This window comes from Cajanus cajan, chromosome 2 (genome assembly GCF_000230855.2).
Source record: "Cajanus cajan strain Asha chromosome 2, NIPB_CcT2T_4, whole genome shotgun sequence".
NCBI classification, from domain to species: Eukaryota; Viridiplantae; Streptophyta; class Magnoliopsida; order Fabales; family Fabaceae; genus Cajanus; species Cajanus cajan.
The window spans coordinates 72,889,453-72,906,915 of record NC_138518.1 but is presented as its reverse complement, the minus strand read 5'-3'; the positions used below and the strand labels follow the sequence as shown (position 1 = coordinate 72,906,915).

The window sequence follows — 17,463 nt, the reverse complement described above, 5'->3', positions numbered from 1 at the left end:
ACGGGTGTAAGTGTAATCAATCAGCAAAGCAACAAAGGAAACTTCATTAATGTCTTTCTTTTGCCACCACTTCAGTTTTTTTTTTTTTTTTTCCTTTTCTACAGCTCTAAGTATAAATACTCATGTATTATAAGCATTGATATTTTTACTTTTATCATATCATATTATATTTATATTCGCATTTTTTTTTTCTTGTATAATTTTGTATCTCAAAGTATATATATGGTCATGTTCACCCCTTGTCTAAGACAATTTATATATATAGTGCTTATTTTACTTCACTTTTTTCTTAGCTTTTACACCATGTTTGGTAGCATAAAAAATAGCCGGAGAGAAGAGAGGAGCACTTATAAACATTATTAACGCGTGTTTGATATGACGGAAATAGTAATTGTGAGGAAAATTGGTGGAAATCTTACACAACAATTAATAATATCTAAACATTAAAAAATAAAATAAAAAATTGTTGCTTGATATTACTGGACTGGACCCATTTCAAAGCATTCTGATCTTCCAGTGGGCTGGGTCGGTCAGTAAGGTAAAAAATGTTGCGACTATTTTTTTTATGGACAAAATGGGTCTCCAATCTTTTAAAAAAAAAATATTTATCTTACATTTTAGGATAAAACACTTATTTCTCAAACGTATCGCACTAATTGCAATTTTCGCTTGCATAAATAAAATTAAGAACAATACACCATAATTTAAGTCAATTTTTTAAAATATTTTTTTATCTAATTTTAAAACATTTTAAAAGAATAAATCCTCATTAAATTTTGCCTAAAAACAAAGTGTATTTTTTTAGTGAGACGATCATAATCGAGGTACTATTATATACTAAACATCAACACATTGAATGAGATTAACTCCTTTGATTAGAGCAAACTTCATGGATGTGTATTCAAGAAGGATTTTTTGTATATAAAAATTTAATCATTTTTTAAAACAAATTTGTGTATTTTTTTAACTCGGGATAAATTATTATAAGCATTTAATTATTTTAAGAAAAATAATTTTTATACTATCTATTCTTTTCAAATTTTATAAGAACTAATCAAAAATATCTATTGAAATTATTACTTTTTGACCGAAAATATTTATAATTAAAGTCATTTCTCATAATTTAATAAGTAATTAGTTATCAAAGAAAGATGATGTTATTGATAAAAGGCTTCTGGAAGGGTCTTAGTCATCAGTTTGTTAAAACAATTTCACCTTCCTGTTCTTAGATATAAGGCTCATTTGAATTGAACGTGAACATTAATGATAGTCTTGCCCTTCAAGGATATTGGGGATAATGGTGAGACTCGGAGTTTTTGAGGAATGTAGGTAATATGGAGAAGATGCATCTTGAGTGGGGTCAGCCATTGTTGAATGTAACAGCCAGAGCTCTAAATTTCAGAGAGAGAAAAGACACATAAACATTAGAAAAATAATATTTTTTTTCTCACAATAATTACAGAAAAAAGGGTCCTATATATACAAGACTTACCTAACATAATTTGTTATATGACTGACCACTAAGAAAAAAGATTACAATTGCACAAAAGAATCTCAAAAGGAAAATTACAAAATAATCAAATAACAAAAAGGTAGAATTACTCTAACGGACCGATGACTAAGACCTTTCCAGAAACCTTTTATTAATAACATCATCTTTCTTTGATAACAGCTAAATACATTTAATTTTCACGATTTCATATAAAATATACACTACATTTACTAAGTTATTCTTAATCACATTTATTATAGATAATATTCTTATCTATTATCATCAAGATATTTTTAAATTAAGAACATTAAACAAAATTAATTTGATTGAAGTTTATTTATTTAAGTTCAAGGACTTTAAGCATTTTTTGTTTGCATACAGTTCAAAGGGAGTAGGAAATACATTTTTAATTATGAGAAAATAGGTAATGCATTAAGAATGTAAATTACTTTTTACATTATCATTCAATTGCAAACCATAATTTATGATAAATAATTGACTTTAATAATAAGCAAGTAAAAAAAATACCAAAAATAATATCTAATTATATGATCACAATGTAAAACTATTTTATATTATGAATACATATCATTAAACTCATTAATTATTATATTACATATTTATATTTTAATTATAGAAATAATGTTAACAACATTTTATTAAAATTTATTTGAAATCACAAAATTTAATAGGTGATGCATCTCGGTTGACAAGTATATCTTGATATAGATATGAGATCCGCTAATAGTTTTAATTTTTAATTAATTTCAATGAATAATAAAGGGTATTAACATCTCTATATCTATTACTTCTTATTTATTTTTAATAGTTGGTTTTTTGAGAAGAGTTAATTTTTTTATTTATTTTTTGATCTTGAAATTCAAAAGAACATTAATTATTTTTTTTTTATCAATTACATCTTACTTTCTAATTAATTAACCTTTATATAAATTACAAAATTATAAATATACAATTTTTTTGAGGTAAAAATGTAAAAAAATTATAATTAAAAACTATTTATACAAAACAAAAAAAGTTAAGTATTTTTTGTTTACGTATAAAAATTCCAACAACACTTAAAAAAAAAGAAGGTAGCAATTAAAATCTGAATTAAATGCCTAATCCGGTCATAGTCCAACAATTAGTTTCTTCTCCTTAAACGACGTTGAAAGTCAACCAATGCCGCGTACGTTATCTTTCAGTGCCTAAATTGTTAAATAAATAATTAAATTGGTTAAATTTTCACAACAAGGATTATAAAAATAAAGGTAATGATCAATAAATAATTTTAAGATCAATGATCCATATTGAATCGGACAATGAGATAATTTTTCATTGAAGGTCCATCCATGTTTTAGGAACATTTGAAATCTCAGTAAATAATTATGAATAATATAACCAATGCAAAATTTGTAACAACTAATAAGGTCGTCTTAACATTTTATCAATTCAAAAAGATATAATAAATAAAAAATATTTATATATAAGTATTTACTGATCTAAATATGTATTATATTAAAAATATGTAATTTTAATAAAAAAAAATACATTTTTTTTACCAATGTGAACATAACAAATCTTTAAAAATTTATATATATTTTTTTCTGTCAAAAAAGCCTTGTACTATTTTTTATCATCAACAAAATGCATTTTCTAAAATTGTCGTATTGTTCATCATAGCATTATTTACAGAATAAAACACATCATTTAAGGACCCCTAATAATTTTATATGTAAAAAGAATAATTTTCTTTTTAAGTTTTATGTCTTTTATATATGTATATATATAAAGTATTTGTCATCACAAATTTAGAAAATGATAAAATTTTCTTTAATAGGGCTGTTGCCCCTTTTTCTAATCCTGGAGGTCAACCCTAGAGATAATCTTTAATTCTTTATTGACTAATGCAACATGAATCCAATTAATTAAATTCTTAATCTAATGATGAGATGCCTAATTAGCTAGACCGGTCATAATGTAACCACCGGAGTATAAGTCAGTCAACAAATTAACAAAACCAATACCGCGTGCATTATCTTAAATTCAAATTCAGTACGTTAAAATGCGCAATAAATACTCCGTAATTTTTATTTCTTTGATCCGAATTGAATTGGTCGATGAAACGTCATGCTGCTGCTTATAAATATTTCCCTGCATTTTCCGCCTTGAAATATTAGTCAAAGTTTGGAATACTTACTCGTTCAATGAAGAACATGCAACCCATGGAGTCTATAAATTTGAATACTTGCCTTTACATTGTCACTTCAACTTAGGAGATGGGTCGGCAAATTCAATCCGTCTACCATTTTCTCATTGTTCTTGCATTAATCGCATCCTTTTCCTTCATCTCCACTCAAGCTAGTGCAGGTTTGTCTTCATGATTTTCTATTTCTTATATTTATCATAGAAATAATTACTACAACAAAATAAAATTTTAGTAATATTTAATATAATTTCTAGTGACAATAAAATTGTTACAAAATCTTTTACCAGTCATTGTATGTAATGTTGTTAAAATATTTAGCGATAATTATTCTGCATACTAATAAAGACATTTATAGTAGTTGGAAAAAATGTATAAATTTTTGTGGTATGTAAATATTTTTTGTTATTATCATTAAAAATTTAAGAAATAATTCATAATACTCTTTAATTACTTTATCTTTAATCGATATAAAACTTATAAAATGAAGATTATCCTTTATTTATATATATATATATATATATATATATATATATATATATATATTTTATTTATAATTGTCGTTAAATGTATTTCAAGGGTTGTGTACCCCTGGTAAACTATTCATCGGGAACCTGTTAACGAGAGTTTTCAACATTCCCTGAAAATTCAGAATTTATTGAAGGTTTGAAAATCCTAGTTAAGTGATCACATTTTTTAATCCCTAGAAGATAACAAGGGTTGTCTAACTCCCATTAAATAATAAGGGTTAATTGTTTCTAACATATAAGAAGGATTATGTAACTCTCTTTAAGTAATAAGGGTTTATAACCTAACAATCCAAAATGTATAACATAACTTATTTGTACTTGCTTACAGTTTTAATATTTGGATATGTGTGTTGGGAATTATATAACTCATTAATATAAAGTCATTTTTGATGTGTACATAGCTGGGGTTATTAACCCCATACTTTTTAATTTTTTAAAAATCACTTCTTATTCTTGTGAAATATAATATATGAATAGTGGAGCAAGGAGGGGCTTCTCTTATCTGTCATCATTCGCAACGCTAAGCAGCGGACCAAAGTGGTCAGGCTAAGAGGGGGCTTACACAGTAGAGCAAAACTTTTGGAGTAGGCAAAAGGATCAATTGATAGAAAGGGAAAATCCATGTTAATAATCCATGTTAAAATCTATAATTCTTGTAGTCTGATACTAGTGTTTGATTTCACAACCTAGTTTTCTTTTCATGAATATGGTGATAGATTGGCTTTATATTAATGTTCATGTTTTAGGGACATTTGAAACATGTCTTAAATAATTATGGGATTGTATGAATATGATGTGAAATCTGCAAAAATATTATAAACTCTTTTGGTATGAGCTCTCTCTTTTTTATTATTTTTTTTATGAATATGATTTGTATAGTATCTAAAAATTAATTAACAATCAAGTATTAATTTGTGTTCATGGAATGTGGCTTTCACCGGTAAAACATGATATGAGTTTGATTATTAGAGATAATATATATAAAAAAAAGTGTGAAAGTTATTAACCTTTTAATGTATTTTTGGAGACAGATTTGGAGATTAGAAGAATGCTTCCCATGCGCCTAAGTCCACCTCCTCCACCTCATTCTAATCCATCACCGGGTGTAATCCACTGAAAAATCTAACTTTTAAGATCAGTTGTCTTATAACCGATCTTAAAAGTCAAGACTTTTAAGATCGATTATAAAACAACCGATTTTAAAAGTCTAACTTTTAAAATCGTTTGTAGCATAATCAATTTTAAAAGTCAAGACTTTTAAGATCGTTTATGAAACAACCAATTTTAAAAGTTAGACTTCTAAAATCGGTTATGGCATAACCGATCTTAAAAGTAGTGATTTTTTTGTATGTTTGACTTGTTTTGGGAGCACCTCGGCACAAAAACCTGCAAATGAATAATACCAGACAATTCAAATGTTTTCAATTAACCAAAATATTTGTATTATATGTTACTTCTCAATGAAGCAAATTGCATACAAATGACAAGAGATGATAAATGTCAACCATATATATATATATATATATATAATTGAATAGTTTTAAATACATCTAATACATAAATGGATCACATTGCTCAATGAAATGTAAGTTCTAACTGTAACGTGAAAAAAAAAGGTGATTTAGTAGCCCAGAACGGGCCGTTCCCAATCTGGAACGGACCGTTCCAAGCTACTGAATTGATCTATAAAACGTAGCTGAGAACGGGCTGTTCTAGAGGGAGAACGGGCCGTTCCAAATTCCAAAACGGGTCGTTCTGGTTGGAGGACGGGCCGTTCCGGAGGGAGTACGGGCCGTTCTGGATGGAGAACGGGCCGTTCTGGATGAATACCAGAATGAGCCGTTTGGATTTCAGAACAGGCCGTTTTGCAGGTAATTTTTGTGCGTATTGTGGGAGTTCAGAACGGGACGTTCCGGTATCGGTACAGGCCGTTCTGGCCAATCCGAAAAGTCTATAAATAGGGGTTGGGGGCCTTCAAGAGAATGTGAGTTTTTAGAGAGAAGTTTTAGAGAGAAGGTCTCTAGGTCTGTGAGCTCCTTTCTCTCCCGAATTTCTCTGTATGACTCATTTCCTCCTCTAGATCACTAACGCCTTCTGACTTTTCTTGAAATTCAGATTAGGAAGCTTACTTTGGGAGGATTGAAGTTCCGGGTTGAGCTTCGGCAAGGAATTCCACTGCTTCTCAGTTATTGGCTATTTTGAGCCAATTTTCAGGTGAAGGAATCTAGAGTGTAGATTGATTAAGTTGTTGGGTGTGGATTGAGTAGTTGTTGGCTTAAGTTGTTAATATGCTGTGTGTTGATAATATGTTATACGTTGTAAAAATTAAGTTGTTTCTATGTTGTTTATATAAGTTGACATTATAGATGAATTTTAAATATGTTATATATTGCTGAAGTTGTTTATAAAGTTGTTAAGTTGCATTAAGTTGATATTGTAATGACTATAGTTGTTTAATTAAGTTGTCTGCATGTTGTAAGTTGTCTATTGTTGTTAAGATGTATATTGTTGTAAAGTTGATGTAATGTCTATTGCTGAAAAGTTGTATGTTGTTTAAGTTGTTATGCTTATTAAGTTGTTGATCACTAGAACTAGAGGAGATGTTTTCAAAGTTGCTCATCTCATTGTGCAGATTGAGATATTTGTGGTGCTCTGAGAGCCCAATTTGTTAAAAACCCTCCTTGGGAAGTTGTCCCTTGGAGTGGACGTTGTATTGTTCTCCTCTAGGACTTAGTTGATCCCGTGTGTGGGCAAGGTCGAGGCACACGTGTACAAAGCGACCACGGTATAGGGGCCAGGCCGAGCTTATACTGATTACAAGCGACCAGATGTTGAGATACATAGTACTAAGGTGATAAGTTGAAAGTTATTTTAAAGTTGAAAGTTGTTTTAAAGTTGAATCCCTTAGTACTGTGTGGGCGACATGGAAATAGTCGATTCATGTCATGGTTGAATGACCAATTTGAGTAAGGTATCTAGTTAGAGATGTAGTCTTTGACTAGGTACTGGAGGGTACGTGGTACTTGGAGGACAGTGGGTGGGCTAACTCCACATGTGGATTGGTGAAGCTAGCCAAGGCCGTGGTAGGCTCATACCCAAACCGTTCTGTCCTGACAGTAGTACTGGACCTCTGAGTCTAAGTGGCTGTTGAGATTTCCGTTTAAACACTTTTATTTTAATCTATAAATCAGTTAGATTCTATTAACGATCTCAAACACGGCAAGTATACCGGCCGTTCAAGTAGTAAAAATATCGTATCCACAAGGATTAGAAGGTAACATAAGCATTTATTGACTATTCGTGACTAAAGAATGATTCCAATTTGTAGTTTGTCATGTGAATGTGAATTAAAGATCATGACTACTGGAATGAAAATTATAAAAATATTTGGTTGTGAGTGGAAAAGGTTAGAAATGATATTGTGGTATTGTGAGGTTGTGGGGTCAGATTTCACCAAACGTTAAACTAATGAATCCTTAATCTCTTGTTAAATTCATTGCTTAGTCAACCCAATAGTTTACTCAAACCTAATCCCTTAGAGCAAGAGCCTAGGTGTGGATATTGAATATCAATCCCTTGAGTATCCAATATCTACACCCGCATTACGGGCTAGGGTTTAAGACTACTAATGGGCCAAGCTCCATTCCTAGATACATTTCCCACTAGGCATTTGTTTCAGAGCTAGTTTCAAAGGTTATTTTCCAATACCCATGGAACCTATATCATGCAAGGAGAATCAATCCAAGGCAAGCATTAAGAATAGAAACAACACAACAATGAATGAACAACATATATATATATATATATATATATATATATATATATATCATTGAAAACATTAGGATTACACTAGAATTCGTTGGTTACATCTAACCCCACAAAAAATGGGTGGAACCACTCAAAATTGAGGGCAAAACAAAATAGAGATGAAGGGAGAAATGAAGAAACCGAAGGAAAGACCCACACACGAACAGCTCCAAGCTCCGGGAATCCCTTCCACAGCTCCTAAAACTCGTCCAATGTGTGAATGAGGGAGAAACCCTTGAAAATGGCTTCAAATACGAGCCAGGGAGGTTAGATTAGGGTTTCGCGCCCGGCATAAGTCTTCGCGCCTGGCGCAGCGTCTTCTGAGCACTTTCTGCCTCATTATAAGCCCGGCACAATTACTTTTACGCCCGGCGCAATGTCTCCCAGAGGCTTTCAAGCATTCTCTGCCTTAGAGCAAGCCCGGCGCAATTCGTTCCAGAGTCGATCACGCCCGGCGTGGTGGAGTCTCGCGCCCGGCGCATGTATGACTTCCAGAAGTCCACTGCTCTGTTCGTTGGCTCCTTATGTTTCCAATCCCAAAGATCTTCAATCCTCAAATCTCTAGCTCAATACCTGCACAAAAAATGAGGTGTATTAAGGTATTGTTAGCTGAATTTGGGTTAGTTATATCTGCACGCAAAATGAACCAAAAAGAGAACAACTATATTGCAATGGTTCAAAGGATGAGTGGAATTTGTTCAATAAGTCTCATCGAAAAAGAGGTAAAATTGAGACTTAACAGTGGCACACCTGAGAAATCAACTATTGTTGTCTATACCTGGTTCTCTTCGGAGTTCCTAAAGTTGTTCTATACCTGACCTGGTTGAGATAGGTCAAACGCTGGATTCGGTAGGGTTTATGCCACCTAGACTGCTCAACTTCAGTTGTTGGAGATCTCCCAGTTGTACATGCGTGACGACGCATTAAATATTAAGTTGAATATTGTTGTTGTTGTTGTTGTATTAAAGTTGCTTCTAAGCTGTATGAATGAGTTGGGTTTTATGTTGAACTGCATGGTCGTTTGTGATGATGATTGTTATGCATTTATTGCATGATTGTTAATATGATGATTGTGTGGTATGGACTATTGCCTGTACTTGTATGATTGATTTTTAAACTCTAGCTTACCCTTCTGTTTCCATGTGGTGGAACTGCGATGATCATACTTGGTATGAGAGCAGGTCAGGGCTAGCTTGGAGTTAAGGTGACCGCTGCGAGACGGGGAGTTTTAATCCTCGTGTTAGAGTTGCCACCTTGAGTAGCAGTTTTGTGCTTGACCGGCACTAGGAGATAGTAGTTTTGGATAACTGTATAAATACCTAATACTTAAAAATTTAATGATTTATATATATATATATATATATATATATATATTTCATGTTTTTGTATTTATAAGTTATCCAATTTTATTATTTATCTTAGTTCACTATTTTAGTGCGATTCCATTAAGTGTAGGGACCACGGCGGGTCGTTACACTAACTAGTTAAAACAATACTATAAAACATAAGCCCAAACTAGTTAAAGTAATGGTCAATAAAAAAATGTGGCTCATTGCTCCCTAATGGTGTTTATGTCTTCTAGTGGCAATGGTGATCGATCTATAAATATCTGTTAAGAAAAATTAAAACAATTAGTAATAATTCATAAAATATATAGAATGAGAACTTAAAACAAAAACTTTCAAAATTGTAAAACTTACTTCAGTCCACCCAGATACTATTTGTGAATCGACAATAGTATGCATTGTCTTCATTACATAGTATCCGCACTCATAATTTCCTTTTTGTTTATGAGACTACAAAAAGAATATAAAATCAATTTCAATAGAATAGTATTTAAAAAAAATTACTTAAAAAAAATATCATTGCTAGAATTAAAATCTTACTTTAAAAAAATATATCATTGCTAGAATTAAAATCTTACTTTAGGAGAGACCCAACTCATTTTTCTCTTCAACTTTGAACCCTTAAGTATATGATATCCTTCCATGGCCCTAATACCAAAATGACATTATGATTATTGTAAAGTCAAATTTAATGATAATCAATAAAAGAAATTAGAAATTTTTTAAAAAATTTACCTATCTAATAATTGTTTAAAATCCATAGGAGGAGGTTTATGCAACGAGCAAATGCATACAGCTATGTTGTCCATAGGACAAATAACTAAAAGTTGTCAATGAGCACTGTATTAAGAAATTATGAGTAATAGAAAATAGTTTTTATAAAAAAATATATTTAATTATATAAAAGTAAACTTACTCAGAAAAATAAGGGGCCAAGTAAAACTTTTTATTTGAGTCGGACATCCAATTTTGAATGTAAACTTGTATTTCTTCGACCTTGTTCCCACTTTTTTGGATTGACTCAGGTTCCAAAAATTCATATATGTGATCATTTCCCTTATCTACGCTCAATTTATGGATAAATCTACAACGTTAGAAACAATGTTAGAAAAAATCAATAAAATATAATTAAAAATAATTTAAATACTTACAACAAGTCAACAACCATAATTGCAAAATTGATATGTTTAGCATACAATAACCATTTATAATCTCTGATATATCACTCTGACTTATATATAGAGGTACTTTTCTAGACATGTTAAACACTTCAAGAGGCCAAGGGAGTTGTTTGGGTTGCTCGTCATCTTCCATATCTGCAACTAATCATCCATATTTATCTGTTGACAGAAACAAAATAAATTACAAGTCATTAGTATAAAATTAAATTTATAACAAATAATACTTAAAGTGATAACAAAAATAAAAGTATAAATAAAAGTAACTAACAAAAAAAACTATAATAACCTATTTTGGAAATATGATCAAGTTTGAATGTTCTCCCATATTCCTTCCTGATGATCATCACGAGTGACATGTAAATTATCAACATCATCTTCTTCATTAATAGTTGGCACCCGTTTGGACAAAGAAGGAGTATGCATAATATCAACTGAATCTCCAAATTCATCACCTATATTATTACTCTTACCTTGTAGAATAATTGACCACCTATTGTTAGATGGATCAGTGACATAAAATAATTGCTTTACTTGCATAGCCATGATAAAAGGCTCTTCCTTATGACCAACTTTATTAAGGTCGACCAAGGTAAATCCAAGTTCATCAATTTTGACACCATTGTTACTATCAACCCACTTGCATTTAAATACAGGTACTCGGAATGGACCATAATCAACCTCCCATATGTCTTTAATAACTCCAAAATAACACATGGATGCTGTGATGGGGTTCTTATCATTTCTGGTTGAAAAATGCATAGATTGAGAAACTATCATAACACCACTATTTTGCATAGTACTTTTGTCATCTTGTGCCTTTGTATAAAATGAGTAATTGTTAATTTCATATCCACAGAAAGTAAACACATCAAAGTTAGGTCCTTGAGCTAGTCGTTGTAAAGTTTCAAAAACATTTAAATTTGTCCCAACATTCTTTTTGAACCACTCTATGAAAGTCTTATTATGCTCGTTCAACACCCATTTCTCAGGCATGCGAGGGTTGTTTCTCTTCATTAAGTCTTTGTGGGCATTTAAATAAGGAAGAACCTCATTAGTATTGTTCAATATATACAAATGCGCTTGAAGCACTTCTTCTCGCATCATGCTTTTTAGTTTTGTGCCTATTGTACCCTTCCCAGCACTTCGTCCCTCATGACGAGTCTTAGGAATGCCTATTGATTCAACTTGATACATGTATTCAGTACAAAACTCAATTGCTTCCTCTGCAATGTACCTTTCTATGATGGATGCTTCTGGACGATATTGGTTCTTCACATACCCTTTTAGTATCTTCATGTCCTAACCAAGTGGATGATTAAGTGAACCATAATGTCAAAAAATGAAGGAGGAAAATACATCTCTAATTTCAAATCTTTCGTTGATACTAGACTTTTTACATTGGAAGAGTAACCGTGCGACACTTTAACACCATGTAAACACTCACAAAAACTTGTTTTCTCCTTTTTTGACAACGTGTGACATGTTGGGGGCAAATATGTCCGCTTACCCTTAGATTGTGGATATAATTGTTGTCGTATCCCCATGAGTTACAAATCTAGACGGGAGTTGAGCCCATCTTTTGTCTTGCCCTGAATATTGAGAAGCGTGCCAATTACACTATCACATACATTTTTCTCAACATGCATGACATCAATGCAATGTCTAACATCAAGAACCTTCCAATATGGAAGATCAAATAATATCGACTTCTTCTTCCATATGTTTGTATCTTTCGATTGTTTTTTAGGCTTACCAAATACCACATTTAAATTTTTCACTCGTTCATAAACTTCCTCACCAGTTAATGCAATAGGAGCAATGTCATATTCTTGATATCCATTAAAAGCTTTCTTTAACCTTTGATATTTATGGTTAGGTTTAAGAAACCTTCGATGGCCAAGGTAAATTGTCTTCTTCCAATTATGTAATTGATGATAACAAGTTCCCTCTTCACAAATAGGGCAAGCTTTATGCCCCTTAACACTATACCCGCATAAGTTTTCATATGCTGGGAATGTCATTGATTGTGCATAACAACATGGCATTCAACTTAAATGATTCACTTGAATACCCATCAAACACATCAATTCCCTCCTCCCACAACATCTTTAAGTCTTCGACCAACGAACTTAAATAAACATCAATGTCATTTCCTGGTTGCCTTGGACCAGAAATCATCATAGATAACATCACATATTTGCGTTTCATGCATAACCATGGAGTTAAGTTATAAATTATCAACAAAACAGGCCATGAACTATGCTTTGTGCTTAAATTACCAAACAAATTCATTCCATCTGTAGCTAGTCCAAGCCTAACATTTCTTGGCTCCTTACCAAATTTTGGAAACATAGAATTAATTTTTTTCCATTGCAAGCAATCTGCTGGATGCCTAAGTTGTCCATCACATTTCCTCTCATCTTCATGCCATCTCATCAACTTTGCATCATCTGCATTAGCAAACAAACGCTTCAATCTTGGAACAATTGACAAATACCATAAAACCTTCGCCGGAGGACCCTTAGTGCTAATATCATAATCAAAATCACCTTGCTTCTTTTTATATCATGATAACCCACACCTTGGACATTGATGCAAGCCTTCAAACTCACCATGATATAGCATACAATCATTTGGGCATGCATGTATCTTCTTATACTCTAAACCCATGGGACACAATACCTTTTTTGTCTTGTAGTTACGACTAGGCAATGTGTTATCTTGTGGAAGCATTTCTTTCAGCAACTCTAATAATTCTGTGAAACTTTTATCACTCCACCCATGTCTCGCCTTCAAATTAAACAATATTATATTAGTTTTAAAAATCAACGATTATTAATAATAAAAAAATACCAAATCCAAACAAATAAATAAATTAAGAGATGAAGTAAGTGATTAAGTCTTAATTTTAATTCAAGATAGCATTTTAACAAATATAAAAAAATATAATTATATTTTTCATTCAAAATACTTTTATATTATCATCTATCATCAATAAAATATTTTAATTTGCTCTTAAATATGTCACTTATTATTCCTTATAAAACAAAAAATATATAGAAATTATCACAAAGTGAAATTTCTTTATAGCGTTCTAGAGGCAAAACGATTAAAAATAATATTACTAAACCCTAAACCCTAAACCCTAAACCCTAAACCCTAAACCCTAAACCCTAAACTTCTCTCATATTTAAAAAATGTAACTACATATTTTAACTACACAATCTCTTTTGCTTTTTTCCTTCGTGTACCCACCAAAACACAATGGCACCAATGCTTGATAACAAATAGAAGTACAACACTAGCCCGTAGAAGGAGATTATTAGATTAAGAAGTTGCATACGCAGAGGAACCAGGTTAAGACTTTTTGGTCCTGTGAAACTTACTTTTCTTTCTTCTCTCAATCTTCTGTTGTTATTTTTGTTTTTTCTTTTTTTTTCTTGACATAAGTCATTGCATTTTAATTATTTATTTCAATACTATAAACTAGAATTTGAAGTACTGTCGACATTTTTTGTTTTTGTTGTGTTTTTTTTTTATAATTTTCAATATTCTATATGGTGGTAGACATACATTATTTGTTTACCAATGTTTTGAAATTTATATTATATTTTAGTATTTATAACATGCATCTATCTATAACATTCATAATCTATAATTTTTCATCTTTAATTTACAATCTATAATCCATAATCTATAATTTATAATATATAACAATACATATATTAATCCTTTTGATCTCCACATTTATAAGTTTGTTTTTAAACATAAAAATAAAAAAAATTAAAAGATATTATTTTATTAACATAAAATAAGAAACTTTTAATTTTTTAACTATAAATTTACACTTTAAAATTATAAAATTATGAAATTAGAAAGACATTTTTCAATAAACAACTAAACTAAAAAATAAGAAATCAATAACTTAGAAAAATAAATTGACACTTCTGATTTTTTTGCTTTAATTTATAAGTTTTTTTAAAATTTATTATATTATAATTAAATTATTAAATTAAAAAATAAATATTTTAAACTTTTTTAATTACACATTCATTTTTTACTTTTTTAGCTAAAAAATTATATGCTTAATTGTATTTTTGATCTTTCAAGTATTACAATTGTGCAATTTTGATTCCTAAGATTTTAATTTGGTAATTTTAGATTGCAATTGTGCAATTTTAGTCCTTCAATTTTTAATTGAATAATTTTAGTCTAACTGTGTGATTTTAGTCTCTCTCATTAAAAATTTAATAATTTTACTATATATACATACATATATATATATATATATACAATATTTTAAAATTATATTATTTGCCTATTCAAATCAATGTATATTATAATTTTCATTAATATATCAAATTGTAACATCCCGAATTTTCTATTAGTATAATAGTTTATTATTACTAAATAAATAAAATTTATATATTATTATTTTTATAATATTATTGATAAATTAATATCAATAATATTATTAGTATATTTATAGATAAACTCATAATTTGATAAATATAACTTATTATATATTAATATACTTTTACAAAATTATAAGTATATTAACATATCTTATCTAGTATATTTATATTTTTGTAAAATTATATTAACATATACTAAGTTATATTTATCAAATTATGAGTTTATCTATAAATATACTAAAAATATTATTGATATTAATTTATTAGCAATATTAAATTATTAATAATATATACATTTTATTTATTTAGTAATAATAAATATATATCATTTGTTACATTAATAAAAATTATAGTATATGTTAACTTAAATAAGTAAATAATTATATAATTTTAAATTATTTTATATATATATATATTAAAATTTTAAAATTATTAAATTTTTAATGGGAGACATTAAAATTGCACAATTATGATATTTGAGGACTAAAATTGTTCAATTAAAAATTAAAGAACTAAAATTGCACAATTACAATTCTTTAGGGAGTAAAATTATCCAATTAAAATCTTAGGGATCAAAATTGCACAATTACAATACTTGATGGATCAAAAATGTAATTAAGCCAAAATTAAATTAATACTCTTTTTTTTTTTTTTAATTTCACAAGTTTTTTTTAAAAATAATTTTAATGAATGTCTTAATTTCTTATGCTCAAAATTGCACAATTACAATACTTGATGGATCAAAAATGTAATTAAGCCAAAATTAAATTAATACTTTTTTTTTTAATTTCACAAGTTTTTTTTAAAAATATTTTTAATGAATGTCTTAATTTCTTATGCTCAAAATTGACAATTTTTTATTTAATCAAATAAATTTCATAATTTTTCCAGTCCTTTAATAAAATAAAATATTTTTAATTTTATTATTTTTTTAAAAAAATATTTATAATATTTTCTTTAATTATGCATAATTCTTAAATATAAAAGTTTCATAAATAAAATTTAATATTTTGAGAGGGAACAATTCATCACAAATTTTTTCACAAAATATTTTAACCTATTTGTGACGGAATTTTGAGAGTGAAAAATCCGTCACTAAATTTTTTTGTATTTAGTGACGAAATTTGTGACGGATTTTTTAGAGACGAAGTTCATTCCGTCACAAAATCCGTCACAAATATTTTTTTTTATTTAGCGATGAAATTTGTGACGGATTTTTAGAGACGAAAATTTTTCCGTCACAAAATCCGTCACAAATGTTTTTTTTTTATTCAGTGACGAACTTTGTGACGGATTTTTAGAGAAGGAATATATTCCGTCACAAAATCCGTCACAAAATTCAATAAATTCTAGTCCGTCACAAAACTTAAAATTCCCTCACAAAATGTGTCACTATTAGCGATGCTATTTTTTCCGTCACAAAATTCGTCACAAATATTAATTTTTTTCTAGTAGTGAATCTTAATATCGCTGACAATCTTGTGAATTTTGTGCAATTTGGATATAACGTCTTCTCTGAATCTCTGCATAAAGTTTCATACATATGTGCTCTCTTGAATGATTCTAGACCAACATCACGAATCATCTCCTCAAGTCGATCATCCATATCTACTTCTTGTGTAAAATTTTGAGTTTGAGTTTCAGCTGACACATTTGGAATGTCAATATTTTTACCATGCCATATCCAACGTGTATAATTCTTAAGAAACCCATCACATAGAAGATGTTCCCTTATAACATCGAGTTCTAAACGAATCTCATTACAACAATTAACACAAGGACAAAAAAACTTTCCATTCATATCATCATTACCATTCCGTATTACATATTCAATAAAATATTCCACTCTAGTCTCATATTGCTCACTTACGCGTGGCGCTCGTATCCAACTTCGATCCAATAACCAACTTTGATCCATAAGTTATGTTCTCTATCAAAAAGATAGACCATGGATGTCAATCTCACAATTTTATACAAGGTGTGACCCTATCCCATTCAAGATTTTATTTTATACTTGATCAATATGTACTAGTACAATCCATTTTCTTAAACTTGACCAAATTTTGACAGCATTTCATATTGGTCTCTAAGTACATGAAATGAAAGTGGTGACATCAAATTATATACACCACAATCAAATATGCACTCAAAGAACAACACAAAATGCAATAAACCAAAATTTAATCAAATTTAAGATGAGACCTAACTTGTACGTATCAAACAAGTATAAAGAAAATTACTCATCCCAAACTGTCCAACAAGACAATTCAAGATTAAATATAAATGATTAAATAAATTTAATCATTTGCATTGAATCTCAAACGAGAAACTAAGATTCACTTAATGTGTGCATAAACTAAATATATAATAGACAAGAATTATAGAGAAAAAAAGTGCATGCGTTTCAAAGCTTCAAATAATAAATCAAGTATGTTTATAAAATGAAAAAAATCTTAATTATGTTAAACTCACCATTTTTTCTAAGCACA

General features: G+C 29.4%; 2 long non-coding RNA genes across 2 annotated transcripts; one reads left to right on the top strand and one right to left on the bottom strand.

The window, feature by feature from the left end:
* The first annotated feature begins 3,602 nt into the window (after positions 1-3,602).
* Positions 3,603-5,755, top strand: LOC145954537 (uncharacterized). The gene is made up of 2 exons (XR_014431782.1): positions 3,603-3,859; positions 5,257-5,755. It is a non-coding gene; the product is annotated as an uncharacterized LOC145954537 (long non-coding RNA).
* Positions 5,756-9,508: 3,753 nt separating this feature from the next.
* Positions 9,509-10,031, bottom strand: LOC145954538 (uncharacterized). The gene is made up of 3 exons (XR_014431783.1): positions 9,957-10,031; positions 9,733-9,828; positions 9,509-9,641 (listed from the first exon to the last, which is right to left on the bottom strand). It is a non-coding gene; the product is annotated as an uncharacterized LOC145954538 (long non-coding RNA).
* Between the last annotated feature and the right edge of the window lie 7,432 nt (positions 10,032-17,463).